Genomic DNA, 11,701 nt, shown 5'->3' on the forward strand with positions numbered 1-11,701 from the left:
AATCCCAATCTAATTAAGAGCCGTTGGAATGCACCGGACAAACAGGTCCGATCCACGGAGGACTCACACTGGAACCCACAGGATCCAAAGGATCTGCTGTAAACATCTTGGTGCTACACACTAGAACACACCCACAGAAGTCTTGTGGAGTCATGCCCTGAGGGGCCCAAGTTGTCCAGACAACACAAGAGAAATCTACACAATGTTGGGCATAATGTTTTGCATTCTAATGGTATGGCTGACCGCTTTAAGTACTTTTGATGTTCTTGGGGACGGAAACTATAAAGCTAAATTTCAATGATTGTAGATGACAACAGTGCATAATTTTAAAGTAATATCAAACAGTGGCACCAAACCACATACCTACATAGCTGGCAACATTTAGATTTTGATTTACGCAGAAAGATTTTTTACGCAGAAAGCAAAGTCCTAAACTAATAGTTCTTGCCATTCTTATTATTCAGCACAAATGCATGTGCTTGATCTGTTAGTAGAGATCGAAGGTCATTGGCATTTGTGAATCCTTGTTGACAGAACAATGGATTCTGCAGTTTTCAGCCATTTGAAATATTATCACATATGGTAAAAGTAATATTTCATCCACCAACGCTACCACATTATTCCTTTTTTTTTCTCGAAAAAATTGTATTTCCAGAAAATCAACCATTTCTCTATCTGAAAAGTCATGACAGGAGAGTGATTTGTGCCTCTTTCATCATCCTCCAGAAAGCTACAGAGATGTTCTTCTCAGTTGGGATTCTTGAGTGTGTGTCAAAGGTGCTGCCAAGTGATGCTGGAGAACTGAAGCACCTTTGTATTCTTGACAGGGTGATATTTCTCTGCTATCATTTTTGATGGAATAAAGAGGTTTTGCCCATGTTGTGTGTGTGTGTGTGTGTGTGCTTTGTCCGTGGTGTGTGCTGCTTTATAGTGTGGTATTGCTATAATTTTTAATGGAATAAAAAGGTTCTGCACATGGTGTGTGTGTGTGTGTGTGTGTGTGTGTGTGTGTACTTTGTCTGTGTTGTGTGCTGCTTTATAGCGTTGTATTGCATTGTCTTTGTAGTGTAACATTGTGTGGTCTTTCTCAACAATTTATGCACGCCGACTAACAAAAACCTTTAGATTCTTTAGATTCGACTTGATGCTAACCTGAGTTGACATTTCATCTACGAGGACAGCATCGGCATGCTACTTCCTGTTTTTCAGTTGGTGCTGTTTGAAAGCCAGGTAGCTATATAACACCACCGCTCATTTAAAGCAGTGGATGTAGGGGATTAACTTTGGAATGGGTCATGGCTTTACAAATAGCAGAAAGGCTGTACACTCTGAAGCTTGACTGTCAGCTCAATGAAGATGAATTTGCTGTTACAACACAGGAAAATAAACCAGTCCAGACCAATCGTCCACAAATGAGACAGAGCACGAGGCTGGGGGAAGATGTGGCTGTTGTGGTTGTGGGGGATTGGACGGAACAAAAGATGGAGAAAGGAAGAGGGAAGAACAGTGATAGAGATTGAGCGATGGCCAAGCGAGAGGATGGAAAGAGTGGAGAGGAAGAGTGGAAATGGAGAGAGAAAACAGGGAGAGATGACCCAGAGAGCAGTGAACTCTTGCTTTGTTTAATGCCCCTACTACAAAGTGTACTCAAACATACTGAACCCTTTAAGACCCGCACACTGTGAACTCTTTAAACCCCCACTACATCCCTTAATGCGGCGCACACACGGACACACATGCACACATGCATGCTGAACCCTTTAAACCCCTCATTACATCTCTTTGTGGAACACACACACACTGAGAATTTCCAATATTTGTCTGTTTCCAGACGCCATTGCCAATTTCATGATGGCTGGAACTGAAACTTGTGTTCATCCTGCACCTTGCAGAGACCTCAGTGATTTTGGGACGCTGCCCTGCTTATATAGACCGCCCTGCTCTTCGACCCGCGTCAGTACGGCCATGACCGGAGCACTGACAAACACCACAGCAAAAGGGGAAATACCAACTGATCAGTCTGGGGTTATGCTTTGCATATTGGCATGTCTGAAAATCCAACATAACCCCTTGTTTCAGTATAAACACAATTTGTTCCCAGGAATGGAAATCCCTACAGATTGCATCTAGAGGTTTTCATTTCCTGGGCTGCAGCAGTTGGGTGGGCATAAAGCTTAGGGCTTCACTTTTCACTTACTATGATGAGCATAGAGTATTTTAATGAAACTTCTATAGTTATTTTTCACTCTGCTACTTATGATGCAGTACTCCACTTTGTTTTATAGTTACAGAACAGTATTATTCACTTGTAAGTATAACCATTGATAAAATCATTCGCACTCTTGTTGCCTACTTTGGCATGAACTGGAACTATATACACACCGATCGGCTAGAACATTTACACCACATAACATTAACATTTTTTATCAATTATTTAAAAGTAAACTGGTCAAATGGTCAAGAGCACCCATGCCTGTGGGGAGCAAAGACTAACCTGCCTGGTCCAATCCCCAAAAAATGCAGTGATGTTCCAGTGCAGCACAACTTGCCAAAAAAAAAAAAAAGAAAGTCACCAGAACACCCAGCGCACCACACTGTGATTCATGAAGGCTCTATCCTGCACCCTAAGGATCTGCTGTCAATGTCCTGGTGCCAGACATCACAGAACTCTCCAAGGGGTCTTGTGGAGTCATGCCCCCAAGGGGCCGGTGCTGTCAAGGTGGCACACGGGGAAATCATACACTATTGGGAGTAATGTAGGTTAAAAACTACTAATAAAATACAATTATTTATTTAAATCCAGAGTGTGTTCATAAAATACCATGTGCAAGTTGGGAACACACCATAAATGGCATGCCAGTCTATTACAGAATGATATATATATATATTCACACACACACACACACACACACACACACACACACACACACACACACACACACACACACACACACTGGGACAATTAAAATGGCATGTTTTAGGAACATAGAAGGCATTGTACTTATTTTGTGGTGCATAACCTATTAAACATTCCTTATTTTATCACCATATATAAACAATTGAGATAAAGCTAGGATGTTCTGCAAAAATACACACGAGCTGTTTATCAATCTGTCAGGCAGCCTAACTGTTTCCTCAGTGAATCCAAAATATCATAGAAGAAATGTACATTATTGATGTTTTCCTGACAATGTCACAGTCACGTTTAGCTTGATACACTGCCACATACAGCATGTTCTGCGTAGTATGGCCTGATGCAAAGCAGACCACAAAGTTGATTGTTTTCCAATAATAGCACATCTGAAATTGTTTTCTTCTGCTTATATTACACATCATTAATTTTTTCCATTTGTAGTTAATGTTCTGGAATGTCCAAAAATTAGCTCCTGTTATCACTTCTGATAGCTTGTTTTCTTACCAAGAAAACGACGAAACGCTCTGTCGTAAAGACTTACAGCTTTACAACTGACGGTTATACTGTAAGTCCTGACACTGGAGACTCCTTCAAAATATCAGCTTGTATGTACGCTGTACCTGCTGTCAGAGCTGCTGTTATTGATAAATTTATTAACAGCTTTTTTTTCCGATTAAGGAATCCATCAGCACTGTTGTATAACCGCCGTTAACTTACAGCACAGTTTGAGCACCCTGACCTACAACTGAACTTATGTTTAGCTGGTGCAACTGGATGTTGCACTTCAAGCAGCGCTCATGACTGTAATGCCGCTCTGATTGAGCAACTCTGGATAAAACATAGTATAGTATTGCGGCATGAAGCGTAGAATGCTACGTGAAACACGCTATTTTATGGTGTTGTTCAGAGAGAGTGAACCTAAACCCCGGCTCCCACGCTTCCCTTGAGGTGCAAGCAAACTGATGAAGAGTTCCTGGCTCTCAGCTTCACAGATTGAAAGGTCACTCATTTCCATTCACTTTGTAACCGATCAGTCAAGTCTCAGTCCAGGGTGAAGACTGAAAGTTGGAGCCCGATTGTCTTGTTAGGGGATAAAGCATAGTGTGGATGGAGCAGTGGAGTCTTCCACTTCCAGTCTTCCAGTCTTCCATGTGTGAAAGCGAGCGCTACAGCTACATTGCAGAACGCACTAATGTTGTAAACTGACTCATCAGCACGTCCGTGTTCGTACCTTCTGTACTTACAGCGTCTCCCCGGCCGCGAAGATGAAGAGGCCGTTTCTAGCCTCTGGATTTACACCCGAAGATTCTCTTCTCGCTCCAGTTCCTGGCTGCTGCTCGCCCCGAAGGGAGAGAATTATGGCTTGATAGCAGCATGAATCCACTCTCTATTTCAAATGAACTCAAGCACAGGACGGGCCAGATAAATCTTGTTGAACTCACCTCATAGCTGACAAGAAAGAGAGAGAGAGCGAGAGGAAGATGTAGAGAGTGTGAAAGTGAGAGTGGGAGAAAAGGAAAGAGCACCGTTTGATGCAGATGCAGATCCATGTGGAAAGACCCAGATTTCAGATGGATTTTGTGGTGAAGAACGAGGCGAAATTTAGTTTTTCCCATGATGATTACTGATTTGATCTTGTAAAGTTGGGTCATGCAATTAATTATTTGATTAAAGCTTCTTGTACAAGCTTTTATTTTAAATCATGATGCAATTTACTTCTTCATAATGTAATCGACTGTTTTTCACATCATAATTTTGGGGCAGATGGTTATTAGAATTGCATTTTTTTACTGATTAGAGACATGATTTTTCTTTTGGAAAGACAAACCCATGACAGCTCTCATCTTTGTCGGCACACATACCACATAATCGATTGGTCTTTCATACCATCTACTGATTAGTTGACCATGAAGAATGAGATACGCACATCCAAAAGCTCAACAAAACTCTCCCCTGATATAAGAGAGAAAAAAAGGAGGCTTTGTGATTTATGGATGAGAACGTTGGTATGGAAGAAATAAATCCATTCTAGTCTCCTGCTCTCCTCTCCACCATAGCAAGGGATGAGTGAGGAGTGCGGGATGAAAGACGAGGGAAAGGGCAAATGGGGAGATTTCAGCTCTGCTATACATTATCCTGATATTTTAGTCTCAGCCAGACCAGTAAGGAAAAGAACACATGTAATAGGATTAAGCATTTCGACCACAAAAAGAGACGGGTTTTCAGATATACAGACACTTTTGAAAAATAACGTGCTGACGTTTAGGATTACATTTAAATCTTTAATAGCAGGTATGAGAGTTATCGAGCAGTACGGACAACATCAGCAGAAGACAAATCGTAAATAGAAAATGGTAAGGAGTTAGCATGACCCTCAGCAGGAGAGCTTAGATCAGATGGAAATACGGCCAACAGTCATTTTTCTACTTTGGAACGTGACTGTTAAATTGAAGCACTGGTCAAATAACAATAGAAAAGGCAATTCGAGACTGAGATCACTTTGCATTATGGTATGTTATGTTATGTCGCAGATTGCAGTTTCGATCAGGTACACACTCTCAAAACTTCGACCACAGCCAGGCTTGTATTGTATTAGCTCAGCATGTGCTTCTAATCTACTGTAACTTGCAGTACGCTCTCTTTCTCTCTCTCTCTCTCTCTGGTTCTCACTTCTTTATATCCATATAAAGAGACGTGATTTTTCAGTTCCTTTAATTTAGTAGAGAATTATCATTTCAAACTTGATATTTGAATGTGTGTGTGTGAAAGCGACCATGCATAAATATTTGAAGATATACAGGATAAAGTGGTATAGAAGATGAGTGAATGAGTGAGCATATATATATATATATATATATATATATATATATATATATATATATATATATATCAGTTGCAATTTTACTTGATTGATCTCAGTAAAATGTAATGTATTAATATAAGAACCTGCAGTGTCATCTCAATAGCAGGGCATCAATTATTTAAAAAATAATAATAAATACATGCAAAAAACCCATAAGCAACAGGTTTATCTGTCTAATTGTCAAAAAAATCTACAGAACGGCCGAGATTTGACACTGTTGACAGGCATATAAAACTGGAATCCCACAGAGAACCGACAGCACTCCTGATGAAAACACATTCACACACATACTCTCTCTCTCTCTCTCTCTCTCTCTCTCTCTGTCTCTCCTACTTTTTTTGTCATAAAAATACTCATACATTTAGAAAGTCTTACGACCGTACGTTTATTCAAAGAACTACTTTTACTTCAAGGCTATGCTGCCATCATCACTGGATGGCCCCAAAAAAAATATTCCAAAAAGGTTTACTATTATGTTTTATACTGTTTTTAGTTTTTATTATTATTATTATTATTATTATTATTATTACAGAAATTTATGGATGGAAAAAATGTATAAATAATGTTACTGTGTCTGTAACACACTTATGTGTAAACAGCACAAGAGAATAATAATTAAAAAAAATTAAAAAACTAATTACAGTTTTATAATATATTTATTTTGTTTATTCATTCTTTCCTTTTTCATAATGTAAAAAATAAAAATAGAGCTAAAAACTCAGTATCTACAATTCATTTATTGTCACACATAACAGTTAGACAGTTACATTTTTATGGCTGTATTGCTTAAACCTTATGCTTCTTTCACAGAGCAGTTTTAATAAAACTATCTAAAAGGTTTAAACCTTAAGAGGTTCTATTTGACACAATCTAAGGAGTGATTATGCACTTATTTAACTTTAATATAGTATAGATATAATGCCTATTTCACTAGATTTAAGTAAATTATTTAATGCATTTATTTCTAACTAACAGGTCTAGCATAAATCCACTATTATTTAACTATTAAAATGTTGTTGTTGTTGTTGAACTTAATATATTATGTTATACATATAAATGGAAATTATTACTTTAATTTAAACATCTTGATAAATTATTGAGCATTTTGTAGGGATATATAGAGAAATATTAAGCATTTCCCCAAAGCGAGTAATAGTGTGACCTAGGTAATCTATCCATTTTTTAAATTGACTACAGTTTTTATTTTATTATTATTATTATTATTATTATTATTATTATTTATTTATTTTGATGTAAATTGCCTTTCAAGGTTTCACATAAGTGGATCTTTCTGGTGCTTTATAATCCACTCACCATCGCTTTCACTTGTACATTTTTATGAATTTTGGCCTAAAATGTAAAAAAAGAAAAATTTTGTCAAGACCAGAAAATTCAAGTCCTGACAACGTAATGTGGAGTATTGTTTATATGTACAGTAAATATAGTGAGTGTATAGACTAAATTGCATTTGCGTCAATATCTTGAATATTAAGTCTTTATTATTTCTATGTTTCAATTTAAATGTAAGAAAATAAGTAATATGGGCTAGGCATTTCTGCTTAGTATAAAAGGTCAGATTTTCATAATGCGTCTAACCTCTCCTACTGAAGATTTTGCTCAGACAATACTACCATGGATTTCTCCTTAAATAGATCATAAGGTTTTGCACAAACTTGAGAGGTCCATGCAAGCTCGAGTGCACACTGCCCTGAACAGTCACAAAAGTTTGTCTGTGTGTGTGGGTGTTTGTGTGCATGCAATGCGTGCATTTGTGTGTGCATCCTTGCGTGCATGTGCGTTGAATCACACTACAACTTCACATACAACTGTTTAAAGTATCCAGTGTGGTTCCCTTTCTAAATGGAATCCCCAACATCAATGTGGCGGAAGGAAGCGGAAGGTTGAAAACAGGGGATTTGCATTGATGTAGGGATGAAATCAGCGTGAAAAACAACAAACCGATATTCTGGCAGCTATCAGATGACTCAGACAGTGACAACACATTACCGTCCTTACAGAGGACCAATGCCGAAAATCACAATATTGCAATATTCTACCTGATTGATCACTTGTAATGAGGGAAAATCTATTTGTTTTCCTTTTACACAGTGTAATAATATTGACTACAAAAGCAAGCTACATTTGTGATAGAACAGAGAATTTTTTTGTCTGTAGTACAGACTCTGACACTCCTAGTTTGGCAAGATCAAGCATTACAAATGGGATAGAGAGAGCTTGTTTTACCCTGGCCTTGTTTACGTGACCAAACAATTGCTTGTGTTAGTTATAAACACACTAATCTGGCGTGATGGCGGTCATGCTGGGAAATAGCCAAGGAGCATTTGTACACTCATCTGTTCAGTATGAAGCTTCAATTCATTCACAGATTTAAAGCTGCAGTATGCATGTGCATGCCCATGTGCATACCCGTTTAAATAACACCAAGCTGTTTGTGCATGTAATTACAGTACAACCAGATATACTGGATTTTATTGGTCATGAAAAAGACCGGTCCTTGTCAGCATGTTGTATTTGTCATTTATAGTAGAATTTCTTGCCACATTTTTCCATGCAGAAGAGCATGAGATGATTTGCTTCCTGAAGAACTCATGTGGCTCACATTTACATTTAGGCATTTGGCAGACGCTCTTATCCAGAGTGACTTACATTTTTTATCTTATTATACATCTGAGCAGTTGAGGGTTGAGGTCCTTGCTCAAGGGCCCAACAGTGACAACTTGGTGGTTGTGGGGTTTGAACCTGGGGCCTTCTGAACTGTAGTCCAATGCCTTAACCACTGAGCTACCCCTGAATTTTTAAGCCCAGTTTCTGAGTCCAGTTTCTGTACCTGAGCAGTTTAAGTTGAATGTTTGTTTGTTCGTTTGTTTGTTAAGCCACACAGTGACCTATATATGATTCTAAAATTTTAAATCATCTAAGACATGAACCAGTGAGAAACAGGTGAAGATAAAGACAGACGATCAGGCTGGTGATCAGACGAGAGGGGAAATAAGGTTGCTGCTGAACTTTTTGCTGTGGCTGTTAAATTATTAAATTGTGATTTTAGGCACTTGGCAGCTTTTCACAGTAACACAATTACTCCAGTTTATTTAATGTACACAATTGAATTTAATATATTATAATAATTTTTTTTTTGGTATTTATTTTTTTATTTTTTGGTGCTATTCAGTTGTGGAATAACCTTTAAAAAATACCACACACACACACACACACACACACACACACACACACACACACACACACACACACACACACATATTCTTAAATTAAAAAAAAATCTGGGTTAGTAGTCCGACTGTACCTTAGAGAACTGCGCTTTTCGTTAATAGACATCCAAATAATAAATGTAAAAACTTTAATGTTTAACTCATGTCTATACGAGTGCTTGTATTATTGTTGAATCCTCTGCAACACAATTCATACAATATAGCTTTGGTCCAGTGCATATTAAAGGCCACACTGAGGATGAAGTCATACACCATATGCAAGGCCCACAACCTCTAAATAACAAATGCATAATTCCAACTAGACAGCTCCATCTGGACGTATGGGCTCATAGGGAACTCATGGTCAATAAGATATGTACATTCCCTTCCAAAAGTGTTTGAATTGAAAGACCAATTCTGTTTGTTCTTATATTCAGTTATTCGCGTTTGAGATCAGAAGATGAACATAAGATGATACATCAAACAAACATTCAGCTGTCATTTCCTGATATTTACATCTGGATGCATTAAACTTTTTTTTTTAACCTGCCCATTTCTCGGGTGACCAAAAATATTGGAACATATGCTCATGTTTCTTAGTAGGTTTATAAAAACAGACCTTAAAAATAAACATGATACATGCGTTACACTGAAATATAGTCAGTGTTTCATGCTAAGCTAATGTATCAGAAAATGGTATAAAACAGTGAATATGTTTTTACTGCAACAGCTCAAAGTCATGTCACATGGTCAGGTTTACATCTAATGAGAGGTAGAGCCTGATATACTGTACAGGAGATGCTGTAATACTTTGCAAAACGTTGCATTACAGAGCACAAGCCCGGAGTGCACGCGGGCATGCAAACGAACACACACACACACACACACAAACACAAACACACAGCCATGCATCATTGGGTATAGAGTTATCATTCTTAGCTGTTTGTTACAGAGTCCAGCTGTGACTAAAAGCAAAGAGACAGTGCTTTCTTTGGTGTCTCTGTGTGTGTATGTGCGGACCGGTAGAATTTCTTCAAAGCCTCTAAGGCATTTGAGTAAGTATGAATGTCAAAAGTTCACAGCATCTCATCTAAAAATATGAGACAATAAATTACTGTAGCAAACGATATAACAATTTAGAGAGGTGGCAGAGGGAAAACCCTTTCACCTTCGTGTCCCTTCTCACCATTATCCATGCTGGTATTTTTAGGGTGTTTTATAGTTGATGACCTTCAGCTGAGTTTAGCCATAATGCACATGGATGTATACTGACTTATCACACATGCACATGTTCACTCTGCCTTACATACTTCGTCTTGGTCATATTGATGCTATTCCATGTCTAAGGCAACAGTCCATTAAGGAACTAACATAGACCTACAATATTATAGGCATGTTTTTATTTACTGTAAAAATTTTTAGGCTTTCTCCAAAGATTTCATATGCACAGATGAGTAAAAATAGTCTGCCTAAACGCTAATCTGCTACGCAATATAAGTGTGCTTTTGTCACTTAATGATGGTCATGCTTTGATCAGGTTTTGGATTACAGACATCTAAGTAATATAACTAACTATATAAATAACTAATAAGTAACTGTTACCGGATGGCACGTGGACAGACCAAAATAAAAAAAAAAAATTATATAGATAATATAAAGTAGGTAGGTAAGATGTACGAGATATAATTAAAACCATCATGAATAATTCATTTGAATGCTGAGTCTAATCTCAGAACTTTTTTTTCTCAGAATCCTGACTTCTACAGTACATTCAGAATTCTGCCTTTAATCTCAGAAATCTGACTTTTTTTTCAATATTCTCATCTTTTTCCTCAGAACTTTAATCTCATGTAAATTTATTATGTGAATTTAAGTCAGAACTTAAAAACATTTTATATGATGGCCTTAATCCTCTTCTATAAAGATGCATGTTGTTTCACTGGAAAAATTTATAATTTGTAGCTCATTTAAAGTGTTATACACTACATTTAATTAAGGTTAATAAAGAGTACGTGCACTTGAACAATCAGGCAATAATGGAATTCCACTTATGGAAATAAAATGAATGAATAAATAAATACATAAATTATTTAATGAATGAATAAATAAATAAAAGAACGTGGTAGAGAAATGTGCAGGTAAACCATGAAGATATTTCAGTTTAACAAAACCTTGGCAGTGGACTTCCTTTTAGCTCTTTTACAGTTTAATGCCACTACTTCCAAAACATAAAGAATTAGATAAAGTTGAAAAAAAAAATTAATAATCATTTTTTGCTAATTATCAAAATAACCGACAAAAAACAATTGATCTGACACTATCAGAAGCAATTAGGTTTTCCATAAGGGATGCAGGACACCGGAAAAACTGCAATAAGTTAATAATGGCTGATAGACATTTTTTTTTTTTTTTGCCACATCTGACTATTAGCATTGTGTGTAGCACAGTGTGTGTGTGTGTTTTAAACTTAGTCAATGTTTTAAACTAAGTCAGTGATAATCCTGATGAAGAGTGCTGAGCACTGTACTGTAGACAAAGACTACTGTACTGCGACAGTATTGAAATTCCAACACATGACAGCTGGGTGTAATGACTTGTCAGTGGTACTTTTGAACTAATTATTTACAGCAATGCAATGAAAATCTTGTATGATCATCATTTTCCCAGAATATAAAATGTGAACATCAGCAGTAATAA

This window comes from Clarias gariepinus, chromosome 9, assembly GCF_024256425.1.
Source record: "Clarias gariepinus isolate MV-2021 ecotype Netherlands chromosome 9, CGAR_prim_01v2, whole genome shotgun sequence".
Lineage (NCBI taxonomy): Eukaryota > Metazoa > Chordata > Actinopteri > Siluriformes > Clariidae > Clarias > Clarias gariepinus.